The sequence below is a fragment of the Chelonia mydas genome, chromosome 2 (genome assembly GCF_015237465.2).
Source record: "Chelonia mydas isolate rCheMyd1 chromosome 2, rCheMyd1.pri.v2, whole genome shotgun sequence".
Lineage (NCBI taxonomy): Eukaryota > Metazoa > Chordata > Testudines > Cheloniidae > Chelonia > Chelonia mydas.
Window position 1 is genome coordinate 42,165,102 of NC_057850.1, and position 14,045 is coordinate 42,179,146.

Genomic DNA, 14,045 nt, shown 5'->3' on the forward strand with positions numbered 1-14,045 from the left:
ATCACAACAAGACAATTATGCAAGCAAGGTGTAATTATTTTACAGTGCCTGAAAGTGTGCTGGGAATTTCAAAGGAGAGACAAAGATGAGCTCCCACTCTGATCTCTAAGGTGCCACAAGTACTCCTTTTCTTTTTGCGAATACAGACTAACACGGCTGTTACTCTGAAATCTGATCAAATTACCATCTAGAATTCAGACATGACATGAGGGAGACAAGAGAGGAAGGACATAAGTTGGAACCTGCAGCTATTTATACATAACTACATTTACCATCTTAGTTTGTTAGATTGCGTCTTGCTGGCTCCTTAGCAACATCCTAGGGGACGCTAGGGTTGCAGACAGGCTTCTTAAATACATTTTCCACAAGTACCAACAAATATATTTATGTTTCCAATCAGGTCTGAATACTAAACTTTAAAACAAAAAATCAGATCAAATGGAATATACAAAAGAAAGCTCAGTTGTGAGAAATTAAACAAAAGAGAACAGAGAAGGTGTATAAATTTGAAACTCAGGTTGTCGCCAGCGTAGCATAGTGCACTGAAATGGTATGTTTGTAAGGATTATACGATTGTCCATGGAATATTCATTTGGATTTTTCTACAGTTGTCTCTCAGGAGTCTTTGATCTGTAACTTACGTGATGCTGCATTTTACACACAGTTGCAGAAGGCAGCATCACATCAACAAAATCAGTTTCCATGCCAAAAGTTGGTCTGGGAACTTCAAACTCCTTTTAACTATAAGCCTGAGATCCAGAGTACTAAAAATCTCATTCCCATGTCTATAAAATTATGATTTTTTTTGCTGATTTTCTTTCTCAAGTTTTCAGTGAATTTAGTGCCAATGTAATATGACAGATTTACAACCCTGCACAGTCAAGTCCTCGGTTTATCCACAGAACAGATGCACTGCAAGCAGCAGCACAAATTTCCTCGGGCTTTGCTGCCAACAGGCCTAACACTCATATTCTGGAGAGGCAACTTCCACGCCCACTCAATCATTTTCCTCAGCATGCCCAGGGTTCCTGTTTACCAGCAGACACCATTCACAGAGATCAGCTCATTTCACACAGGCCATTTAACAGCCAGATAATGACTCTCATAATCACTAGCGATCTGAGCTGGATTTGATTTGCAAAAAGTTACCTTCTCTCTTGTACCAACAACATTTGCCGATTACCTTTTCCACTAAGAGGAAGGCTGCCAGACCAAGTTAGGGTTAAAATTGAGGTTTTTGTAAAAATGGAGCTTTTATAATGCCAATTTCCACACCCACCAAAGACAACTCCCTACCAACACAGGCACCAGCTTTTTCCTTTGCCTGGGGGTGCTCAACCCCCGCTCTGCCACAGGCCCCGCCCCCACCCCACCTCTTCCCTCCCAGTTCCACCCCAGCCCTGGACCACCCATGGAGTCGGCACCTATGACTACGAAACAGAGCACGAATATAAGGAGTAATCTGTCCCAAGAAGATTTGGTCTAGGAATTTTTAGATAGCTACATTTAGGAGCAGAAGTTATGTAGAATCCTCTTTTGGTGTTAAATGTAGTGTTACCACTATACCTCTGAGGTAAAAAACAAAACAAAACAGGACATTCAGGATGCTGCTGAGCCCATAAAACTGGACAGCTGGCAGTGAGCACCTTTACAGATTTCCCAGGATAGCTACTTCAAAAATGGGACAATCCTGGGAAAGCCTGAGAGGTGGTAACCCTTGTTAAACACTAAGAGCGAAATCCTTGCGCCAGTGAAGTCAGTGGCAAATCTATTAAGTACAATGGTGTCAGGATTTCATCTCAAAACTGCAGCTTTATGGGTTAACCAAAAGACAGATACACACACAAAAAGACAGGGATTTGTTTCACTGAGTCCAACACAGTGGGCCAGGAGATCATTCATGTAACTCAGTTGGGTGTGTCCCTGGATGGCTGTTTAAGTGCAGTGCCTGTCAGAGGCTTGTAGCTTGACATTAGCATCACAGTGTGAGGGACAGCCCAGGCTGGTGGGTTTGGAGGGCACAATGGTCCCACAGTCCAGGTTGCACCCTTGAGACCTTGTCATAACATGTAAACACAAACTTCAAAGAGCAATGAGAGGTAGACTTGGGGGCATCCGGAAGGCTTTTTAAAAAACAGGAACAGATTTAACACACATACATATCACAGCAGATCTTCTGCTCTATTTACGAAGTTCCCAGTCGTTCCTTAAGATTCAAGTTCACTGTGCTGCCCTTCACAGCCCTGTAATCACTTACACAGAGTTAGAGACTCATTTTTTGCCTCCTGTTACACTTACACAGATATCACTACAGTGTTAGCAGAACTCAAATACATACGAACGTTCTTAGGATTTTGTGGTTTTTTCCGCACTTCACTTTAAGACAAAAATCTGACAAGCAAGATGGATTGCCTATGTCTGAAAGAGAAGGCAGCACAAATGTGTGGGGGTCGGGGGGGGGGGGGGGAAGAGTGTTGTAGCAAAGGCGGGGAGGACTGGTGGAGACAATAAATCTCAGTTATCAGGTTTTCTCTTCTAGACGCTGCAACAATTACGTTTTTAGTGTCTGAAGGGAGAGGAGAACAATTCTTCATTTGACATTAAACAAAGATTAAATAAGCCAACTTGCAAAAGTGGTTGAACTAAAAGCCTGAGCAATCTATATACCATCATAGATGTGCCAATTCTATCATGGAGTGAATGGTAGAGGTTGATATGAAGGTCAGAGGTGGGTGTTTGGACTTGCTCCTGCTTAAGAGAATAATTTTGAACTGTCATCAGAGGCAAACAGGGGGCTAGTCAAGTAGTGACTGTTTTACCCCATCATATGGGATAAGTTGCCTGAAAACAGCACTGTGGCCCCCCTGAAAGTTAGAGAACAGGGATTTGTACATTGAAGACTATGCCTCTCAATTATCTATGGAATAGTAGTGAGAAATTCAGAGCAAAAATATTTGAAAGTCACTATTATGGATGTGCAGCAGCTACTTTACCCAACATTTGATTGCGCTAAGGATTTAACTTCAGTGAAAGAAAAACAGTTTCACTGGAGTAGATATATTTTTGCCATTGGTGCATTATACTACTGTCAAAAATGCAAAAGCATTAACTGATCAAGATACTTAATCAACACTGCAATATTTTGTTTCGCTGACAACCCATCATATCAAAATGGTTTTACTCACTGATGTTACAGCTCATTCATTGTCAATACTAAACATTAACAAAATTTCATGGAACCAAGCTAGAACGTCTGCAAAACAATACCACTGACAGCATACAGCATCTTGTCAAATGTACAATATATTTTTAAGAGACTAATGGCATGATGAACCTAAGAAAGGAAATTAAGGGGATTATTTCTCTTTCCACTTACACCTGTATATCTCCAATCTTCAGTGGAGTACTCCCCACCTATACCACACAGGGGGAGCGGGACAGAGTTGCAAAGAAGAACCAATGCAGAGGTAACTCTTAATTTTGTGGAATCACTGAGTAGTTAGCATTTAGTGACAACAAAAACAATGAAAAATTGCAATGACATCCATGCATTAAAAATACACTATCTTTTAAACTGCTAAGGCTAAACATACTTCATCAGGTCAAAGAAGATACTTTCCGCATCACTGAACTCTTCCATGCACCCATCCTACGTGACAGTCCAAAAGAAAAACTATTAAAAAAATAAAATAAACCAACACACACGTTTACAAGCACTGGACTGGGTTTTCAGCTACTAGCAGTTACTCCTGTGAGTGAGCTCCGATCAGTTCTGTGTTTGAGTGTTCCTCTGATCATTCATCCATCATCTTTAAAAAGTGAGAAATAGGGTACAAATTATTTACCTTTCTTACCCTCAGATGTGGATCAGAATTGATTAATGCAGGTTTGAAATGGAAACCCATGGGAAGCTTAGAAGCAGAGCTGTACATGAATATTGCACTTGACAAGAAATAGTGGCTTCTTGGGTACTGTTTATAGCCCCTTTGGCAAAATGACTAATTTGAATGTCAGAGACACATACCACAGTTGTTGTGAACAGGTTTCTGAAATTTCATGTCCAGCCCAAATTAGCTGGCTTCAGTATTTCAGGGTTAGAAATGGCTGGTGTTAGTCTAGATGGAGTTTATGTTAAACATTTACTGGCTCTTTCAGGACCTAAACCTGGTGCAGAATAACCTCACTTTCTAAAAAAAAGTCAGATGGTAAAATCAGGAACCAAATGATTCCAAGAAGTGTTAATAACCCCCACTCACTCCAGTGACAGCAGAGAGCTCTCTGAGACACCCAATCCTGCAGGCTCAAGGAAAGGCTGTGATTCTGGCAGACAGAGCAGACACCAGGGGTCTCTTCTCTGCTCTGCCCTGCCAAGACTGCAGCCTTACCCCTCTCCACATACCTCCCCAACACCTTATGCTTGCAGGGATTGGGTGTAAGTGCAACTGTCTCTGCGGCAATGCAGGCAGCCCTCTGCTGCTCTGCTACCAGGGTCCTGCTCACTCACTCCCATGACAGATGGGCTGCAGAGGGCTCCCTGCGCTACCGCGACTGCTGTAGTCCTTTCAGCATCAGGGTGGCCTCCCCCACTGCTGGAGGCTCATCCTCTGTCTCCCTCTCCTGGCCAGGGGTCTCTGCTCTATTATCTAAACCCCTTCCTTGGCACCCAGCATGAGATACAAGCCCTCTGCAGCATGTCTCTCATGCTTGAGGCCAAGGAAGGGATTCAGAGAATGCAGAGGTTCAGATAATAGGGTGTTGGATAAACGGGAGTATACTGTATATGAAAAGTGTTTGTTATGGAGCTACTGCAAATGATTATGTTAAAAATAAAAGATTGCTACATCCCATGTGATTTATCAGACTGACTTTAAAAACTCAATCAGTGCTTTCCTTCCCCAAAGGGATACTGAAGAGCACAAAAGTTTACTGTGTTTGGGTAGAAGAAATTAAAAAAAATTTTAAAAAATTGAACACTGGTCAGAATTACTAGTTCATTTATTCAGGGCTGGGATACCTTCAGTCTCCAAAAGCTCTCAATAACCTCAGTCACCAGGACCAGATGATATTCACCCAAGAGTTCTGAAGGAACTCAAATGTGAAACTGCAGAACTACTAACTGTAGTTTGTAACCTATCATTTAAATCAGCTTCTGTACCAAATGACTGGAGGATAGCTAATGTGATGCCAATTTTTAAAGAGGGATCCCGGCACTTACAGGCCAATAAACCTGACTTCAGTACCAGGCAAATTGATTGAAATTATAGTAAAGCACAAAATTGTCAGACACATAGATGAACATAATTTGTTGGGGAAGACTCAACATGGTTTTTGTAAAGGGAAATCATGCCTCATCAATCTACTAGAATTCTTTGAGGGGGTCAACAAACATGTGGACAAGGGGAATCCAGTGGATATAGTGTACTTAGATTTTCAGAAAGCCTTTAACAAGGTCCCTCGCCAAAGGCTCTTAAGCAAAGTAAGCGGTCATGGGATAAGAGGGAAGGTCCTCCCATGGATCAGTAACTGGTTAAAAGATAAAAAACAAAGGGTAGGAATAAATGGTCAGTTTTCAGAATGGAAAGAGATAAATAGTGGTGTCCCCCAGAGGTCTGTACTGGGACCAGTCCTATTCAACTTGTTCATAAATGATCTGGAAAAACGGGTAAACAGTGAGGTGGCAAAATTTGCAGATGACACAAAAAACTTTTCAAGAAAGTTAAGTCCCAGGCAGACTGCAAAGAGCTACGAAAGGATCTCTTAAAACTGAGTGACTGGGCAACAAAATGGCAGATGAAATTCAATATTGATAAATGCAAAGTAATGCACACTGGAAAACATAATCCCAACTATACATATAAAATGATGGGGTCTAAATTGGCTGTTACCACTCAAGAGAGATCTTGGAGTCGTGGATAGTTCTCTGAAAACATCCACTCAATGTGCAGCGGCAGTCAAAAAAGTGACCAGAATGTTGGGAATCATTAAAAAAGGGATAGATAATAAGACAGAAAATATAATATTGCCCATATAAATCCATGGTATGCCCACATCTTGAATACTGCGTGCAGATGTGGTCGCCCCATCTCAGAAGAGATATATTGGAACCAGAAAAGGTTCAGAAAAGGGCAACAAAAATGATTAGGGATATGGAACGGCTTCTGTATAAGGAGAGATTAAGAAGACTGGGACTTTTCATCTTGGAAAAGAGACGACTAAGGGGGGATATGATTGAGGTCTATAAAACCATGACTGGTGTGGAGAAAGTAAATAAGGAAATATTATTTACTCCTTCTCATAACACAAGAACGAGGGGTCACCATATGAAATTAATAGGCAGCTGATTTAAAACAAACAGAAGGAAGTACTTCTTCACACAATGCACAGTCAACCTGTAGAACTCCTTGCCAGAGAATGTTGTGAAGGCCAAGACTATAACAGCGTTCAAAAAAGAACTAGATAAATTCATGGAGGATAGGTCCATCAATGGCTATTAGCCAGGATGGGCAGGGATGGTGTCCCTAGCCTCTGTTTGCCAGAAGCTGGGAATGGGCGACAGGGGATGGATCACTTGATGATTACCTATTCTGTTCATTCTCTCTGGGGCACTGGGCATTGGCCACTGTCGGAAGACAGGATACTGGGCTAGATGGATCTTTGGTCTGACCCAGTATAGCTGTTCTTATGTTCTTAATGTCTTAGGGCCAGCTTCTTCCAGGACAAAACCGACTTCCACAAACTCTGCAACATTAACAACCTCCTCAGAATACCATCCTTACCACAATGGATGTCAACACCCTATACACCAAAATCCCTCACAATGATGGCATATTTACAAGACAATGGACAACCCTCAGATATCCACCCTGAACACATTGCCAAAGTCATCCATTTCATCCTCATCTGTAACAATTTTACATTCAACAGCAAACACTGTGTCCCAAACATAACAGCCATGGGTAGTGGGATGGCTCCCCAATATACCAATCTTTTCATGTGTCACATTGAAGAAGAATTTCAGGACAAATGCACCACAAAACCAATGATATAGCTGAGATATATTGATATTTTCATCCTCTGAACAGATGACAAATTCCCTCAGAGATTTCCACCACAAATTCAACAATTACCACCCATCCATTAAACTCTCCCTGGAACTCCCACACCAGCTTCAGCTTCAACAATGGAACCCTATAGACAGCTATATACAAGAAACCCATGGATTCCCACACCTACCTTCATAGATCCAGTAACCACCCCAAACACATCAAGAAATCTGTTATCTACAGCCAGGCTCTCAGATGCCACAGAATATGCTCTGAGGAGAAAGTCTGAGATATACACCTTAACACACACACAAAATCGCCTCCACCAAACAAGGACACTCCGTCAGAGAAGTAGATCACATCATGGAATGGGCAACCCAAATATCCCAAGAAAACCCCTCTTCAATAAGCTTCTCTCCAACCGCTCACCCCTAGTTGTCACCTACCACCCCACACTGGAACCCAAGCAGGGCATTATCAAACAACTACAACCCATACTCGATAGGGACTCCCTTCTGAAAGAAATCTTTCCAGAACACCCTCTCCTAGACTTCAAATAGGCCCCCCAGTCTCTCCAAGCTCATCCTCAGAAGCAAGCTCCCCATAAACCAGGACACACCAACTCAAAGCAGCACCAGACACTGCGAGAACAACAGATGCAAAACCTGCACATACATCTCCGCTGCTACAATGATCAACCCCCTCGCCCCCCCACCCACCCCTTTCAAGATCCATGGATTCTACATATGCTTATCTCAACATGTGGCATATCTAATTCCGTGCACTACATGCCCATTAGCAACTATGAGTGAAACCAGACAATCACTACACTCTTGAATGAACTAGCACAGGAAAATGATAAAAGACAAACACCTTACCACCTGTGGGTGAACACTTTTCACAGAGCGATCACTCTATAGCTGATCTATTAGCCCTCAACCTCAAAGGAAACCTGCACAATACTTTTGAAAGATGAGCCCAGGAACTTAAATTCATTATTTTGCTGGACACTAAACATCATAGACTGAATAGAGACACTGGATTTATAGTTTATTACAATAATATAACCCACTGACAACCCACCCAGCTGCTTCCCCCTCCCCTTTAGTTCCTCCCTATGACTGGCAGGATGTTAATGAGCCACTTCAACCTTGAATGGTCCCTTGAAACGTGTTAACTACTTATGCTAAACTTTCTGTTTGATTTTGTATTTAACTGTGACGCTACCTTTCTCGGGCCTGAAGAAGAGCTCGGTGTAAGCTCAAAAGCTTGTCTCTCTCACGAAACAGAAGTTGGTCCAACAAAAGATTACTACACCCACCTTGTCTTTCGTGCTATAACATGGCATTTTCCTGTACAGAAATCACTTGGATGATTTTTCTACCCGTACATCCACAGTAGAGTTTATTAATACAGTGTTTGTTTACAAAAGAATCCTCAGCATTTTAAAATTAACACCCACGGATGGTTAAAACAGTAAATGAAAACTGTATAAAGCAGGTATGTTTCTGGGTGGGATCCACTTTCCCCACTGGTCTGACCTTCAGAGCAGGCTGAAAAGTTTAACTAGGCTTTTACCAACTTGCGGGAGGGAGAGGGCGAGAGAAGAGGGCTACTTAATCGTTGTGTTAATTGCTTTCACATTTGTAAAAAGAAAGGAGTACTTGTGGCACCTTAGAGACTAACAAATTTATTTGAGTATAAGCTTTCATGAGCTACAGCTCACTTCATCGGATGTGTTTTTTTTGGAAGTGTTTTGGTGCCTTTTTAAAAAAATAGACTCAAAATTTACATATCAGACTCAGAATATATATATATATATTTTCTGAGTCTACGTGAAGGGCATTTTTTACAAGTTGAATAATTAAGAAAATGTGTTGAAAGTCTAGTAAAAGCATCTAGGATACATTTGTAGTCAGGCATTACACTAGTAACACTTTATACCATGTTTTGGGGAGGTGGAACACACATAAGGGACATTCACAAGTACAACCTATGGTAATTTTACTGTATCAGTGCAACATCACTGAACTTGTGTGCTTAGTTACCCAATTGCGGTGGACGGCTTATCTGTTTGTAGCTGTACCACCTTTTGTGGCAATGGCATCATGTTTGAATCTCAGCAGAGTCACACTAGATCATTATTTGGATAAGAGACCTCCAAGAACACATGCTGACTGGCAAATTCTGCGGAAAGTGCAGATGACGATTTAATAGGTGGCACTTTTCACTCTGAACCGATGCTTTATCATATGGCTAAAGGGGATCATGCTGCTGAAATCACAAATTTTCGTTGACTCTGAACCAGCAAGCTGTACACAGAGCTGGTCTATCATTGTTACTCTCATCATCACAGTTTTACTCCCACTTGTCATATCTAATGTTAAACTGGACTGTAAGCTCTAAAGAGACAGGGCCTGCCTTCTTATGTGATTGCACAGCAGTTTAACATAACGGGACCCTGAGACCCTGATGGGGTTCTGGGTGCTACAGTAGTACAAATGATGGAGATATCAGGTGAGATTTTTTTATTTTTGGTAAGTGAAAAAAGAATGTTATATGTTTCAGCAGGCATGGGGGACTCCATTCTGGGGAGTAGTGACTCTGAACAAGATTTGGGGTTCTGGTGGTGAATAATCAGCTGAACATGAGCATCCAGTGTGACTCTGTGGCGAAAAGGGCTAATGCAATTCTCAGATGCATAAATGGGAATCTCAGAGTAAGAGTAGAGAGGTTAGTTTATCTCTGTATTTGGCACTGGTGCAACCACTGCTGGAATACTGTGTCCAGTTCTGGTGCTCACAATTCAAGAAAGATATTGATAAATTGGAGATGATTCAGAGAAGATCCACAAGAACAATTAAAGGATTAGAAAACTGGTCTTATAGTGACAGACTCAGGAAACTCAATCTAGTTAGATTAATGAAGAGAAGGTTAGAAAGTTACTTAATTACAGTCTATAAGTATCTACACAGGGAACAAATATTTAATAATATTCAGTCTAGCAGAGAAAGGTGTAACACAATCCAATGGCTGGAAGTTGAAGTACGGTGGCCAACTTTCTAACGTGTGAAAACTGGACATTGCTCCTCCTCTTTCCTTGAGGCCCCGTCCCCTGCTCCGCAACTTTCCATCTAAGCCACACCCCTGCTCCTCTTCCCCCACCCTCACTGTTACTCGCTGCTCTCTCCACCTCCTTCCCCGTGCCAGTTGAGCAGGGCTGTAGAGGTGGGGGAGTAACTGGGTCAGGACGGGGTAGGAGAGAGCCATGCTCCAGGGGAGAGGAATACGTGGGGCAGGGTGGGGGAGAGGGAGCTCTGCTCAGAGCAGGTCAAGGGAGCCACCAGTACCTCTCTCTGCTGGAGCTGCTCCTCCAGGCTCCAGCAGCAGCTGCTTCTCTTCCTGCCCCCTGGTGGCAGAGGCTAGTTACTGCAGGTAACCGGACACTGCCAGGTTCCCTTTTCGACTGGACTTTCCAGTTGAAAACAGGACACCCAGCAACTGCAAGTTGAAGCTGCACAAATTCAGACTGGAAATAACATGTACATTTATAACAGTGAGAGTATTTAGCCATTGGAATAACTTAACAGGTCATGGTGGATTCTTCATCACTGACCATTTTTAAAATCAGGAGCGGATGATTTTCTAAAAGACACAGTCTAGGAATTATTTTGTGGAAGTTCTGTGGCCTGTGTTATACAAGTCAGACCAGATGGTTGCAATGGCCTTGATCCCTTCTGGCCTTGAAATCTACGAATCTGAGAATCCTGAAACACTTTCTGAACAATAAATTAAGCCTCACCATGCATCTGAGAAGTAGGGTAAGTATTCTCCATGTTACAATGGGGAAACTGAGGAATAGAAATGAAGTAAGTTTCTCCAATGTCATAGAGGAATCTGTGGCAGAACCAGAAATAAGACCCAGATCTCATAGCCTTGTGCTTCTACCACAAAATCATTCTTCCCCTGATCATAGAATCATACTATGGTGTGATCAATAGTTTGAAATTTTGTTTTGATTTAGAAAAATACTTTTTGCAAAGGGAAAGCTTGTGATGTATTTTAAAGAATCCATATTGAGGTTACAAGGACAAACCATCCCAATGCGTAGAAAGAATAGTAAATATGGCAGGCAACCAGCTTGGCTTCACAGAGAAATCCTTGCTGATCTTAAACACAAAAAAGCAGCTTACAAGAAGTGGAAGATTGGACAAATGACCAGGGAAGAGTATAAAAATATTGCTCGGGCATGCAGGAGTGAAATCAGGAAGGACAGATCACACCTGGAGTTGCAGCTAGCAAGAGATGTTAAGAGTAACAAGAAGGGTTTCTTCAGGTATGTTAGCAACAAGAAGAAAGTCAAGGAAAGTGTGGGCCCCTTACTGAATGAGGGAGGCAACCTAGTGACAGAGGATGTGGAAAGAGCTAATGTACTCAATGCTTTTTTTGCCTCTGTCTTCATGAACAAGGTCAGCTCCCAGACTACTGCACAGGGCAGCACAGTGTGGGGAGGAACTGACCAGCCCTCTGTGGAGAAAGAAGTGGTTTGGGACTATTTAGAAAAACTGGACAAGCACAAGTCCATGGGGCCGGATGCGCTGCATCCGAGAGTGCTAAAGAAGTTGGCGGATGTGATTGCAGAGCCATTGGCCATTATCTTTGAAAACTCATGGCGATCGGGGGAAGTCCCGGACGACTGGAAAAAGGCTAATGTAGTGCCCATCTTTAAAAAAGGGAAGAAGGATGATCCTGGTAACTATAGGCCAGTCAGCCTCACCTCAGTCCCTCGAAAAATCATGAAGCAGGTCCTCAAGGAATCAATTCTGAAGCACTTAGAGGAGAGAAAAGTGATCAGGAACAGTCAGCATGGATTCACGAAGGGCAAGTCATGCCTGACTAATCTAATTGCCTTCTATGACGAGATAACTGGCTCTGTGGATGAGGGGAAAGCATTGGACGTGTTATTCCTTGACTTTAGCAAAGCTTTTGACACGGTCTCCCACAGTATTCTTGCCAGCAAGTTAAAGAAGTATGGGCTGGATGAATGGACTATAAGGTGGATAGAAAGTTGGCTAGATTGTCAGGCTCAAAGGGTAGTGATCAATGGCTCCATGTCTAGTTGGCAGCCGGTATCAAGTGGAGTGCCCCAAGGGTCGATTCTCGGGCTGGTTTTGTTCAATATCTTCATAAAGGATCTGGAGGATGGTGTGGACTGCACCCTCAGCAAGTTTGCAGATGACACTAAACTGGGAGGAGAGGTAGATACGCTGGAGGGTAGGGATAGGATACAGAGGGCCCTAGACAAATTAGAGGACTGGGCCAAAAGAAATCTGATGAGGTTCAACAAGGACAAGTGCAGAGTCCTGCACTTAGGATGGAAGAATCCCATGCACCGCTACAGACTAGGGACCGAATGGTTAGGCAGCAGTTCTGCAGAAAAGGACCTAGGGGTTACAGTGGACGAGAAGCTAGATATGAGTCAACAGTGTGCCCTTGTTGCCAAGAAGGCCAATGGCATTTTGGGATGTATAAGTAGGAGCATTGCCAGCAGATCCAGGGACATGATCGTTCCCCTCTATTCGACACTGGTGAGGCCTCATCTGGAATACTGTGTCCAGTTTTGGGCCCCACACTACAAGAAGGATGTAGAAAAATTGGAAAGCGTCCAGCGGAGGGCAACAAAAATTAGTAGGGGACCGGAACACATGAGTTATGAGGAGAGGCTGAGGGAACTGGGATTGTTTAGTCTGTGGAAGAGAAGAATGAGGGGGGATTTGATAGTTGCTTTCAACTACCTGAAAGGGGGTTCCAAAGAGGATAGATCTAGACTGTTCTCAGTGGTAGCAGATGACAGAACAAGGAGTAATGGTCTCAAGTTGCAGTGGGGGAGGTTTAGGTTGGATATTAGGAAAAACTTTTTCACTAGGAGGGTGGTGAAGCACTGGAATGCATTACCTAGGGAGGTGGTAGAATCTCCTTCCTTAGAAGTTTTTAAGGTCAGGCTTGACAAAGCCCTGGCTGGGATGATTTAGTTGGGGATTGGTCCTGCTTTGAGCAGGGGGTTGGACTAGATGACCTCCTGAGGTCCCTTCCAACCCTGATATTCTATGATTCTATGATGTACTCACAACCAATGTGCCAGGCTCTTTGCAGCTAATAAGTTGGGCAGAATCCTGTAAGGATTCAGCAAAGGTTACTCCCCTGGAGTCAGTGGGATTTCTGCACAAAGAACCATTACAAGATTGGGCCTTTTATCTCCTAAAGCATTCCTTTAAAACCCAACTTTGATAACCTCCCTTACTGCCAACACTTTCCTTCATGCAGTCTTGGTGCAGAAGCCTGCTATTATAATGGCACCTCAAAGATGGTTAACAGCCCACTGGAAGCCATCAAAACTGTTTATATCTAAGAACAACTCTTCATCACCATATATACATGGTAGTGTTATGCTGAGAGGTGCTGCCCTGATCACAACTAATTTGAGATGGACTGTGAGTACTGTGACAGGGTCGGGCCAGATGGCTACAGGAGAGTGATAGAAGGCAGATATATTATCCCCAGGTTAAGTAGGTCCCTTTTCCCTGGGTAAGGTAACAGGGAAGGTTCCAGAACAATCAGGAACTTTCTGGAAACAATTAAGGCAGACAGGCTGATTAGAACACCTGCAGCCAATCAAGAAGCTCCTAGAATCAATTAAGGCAGGCTAATCAGGGCACCTGGGTTTAAAAAGGAGCTCACTTCAGTTTGTCGTGTGCGTGCGAGGAGCTGGGAGCAAGAGGTGCAAGAAGCTGAGAGTGAGAACACATACTGTTGGAGGACTGAGGAGTACAAGCATTATCAGACACCAAGAGGAAGGTTCCTGTGGTGAGAATAAAGAAGGTGTCGGGAGGAGGCCATGGGGAAGTAGCCCAGGGAGTTGTAGCTGTCACACAGCTGTTACAGGAGCCACTGTAGACAGCTGCAATCCACAGGGCCCTGGGCTTGAACCTGGAGTAGAGGGCG

General features: G+C 43.1%; 1 protein-coding gene across 1 annotated transcript in view; it reads right to left on the reverse strand.

Annotated features, from left to right (window-relative positions):
- Positions 1–14,045, reverse strand: part of LOC102932988 (neural-cadherin) — a 92,464-nt gene that overhangs the window by 59,496 nt on the left and 18,923 nt on the right. The window lies entirely within an intron of this gene.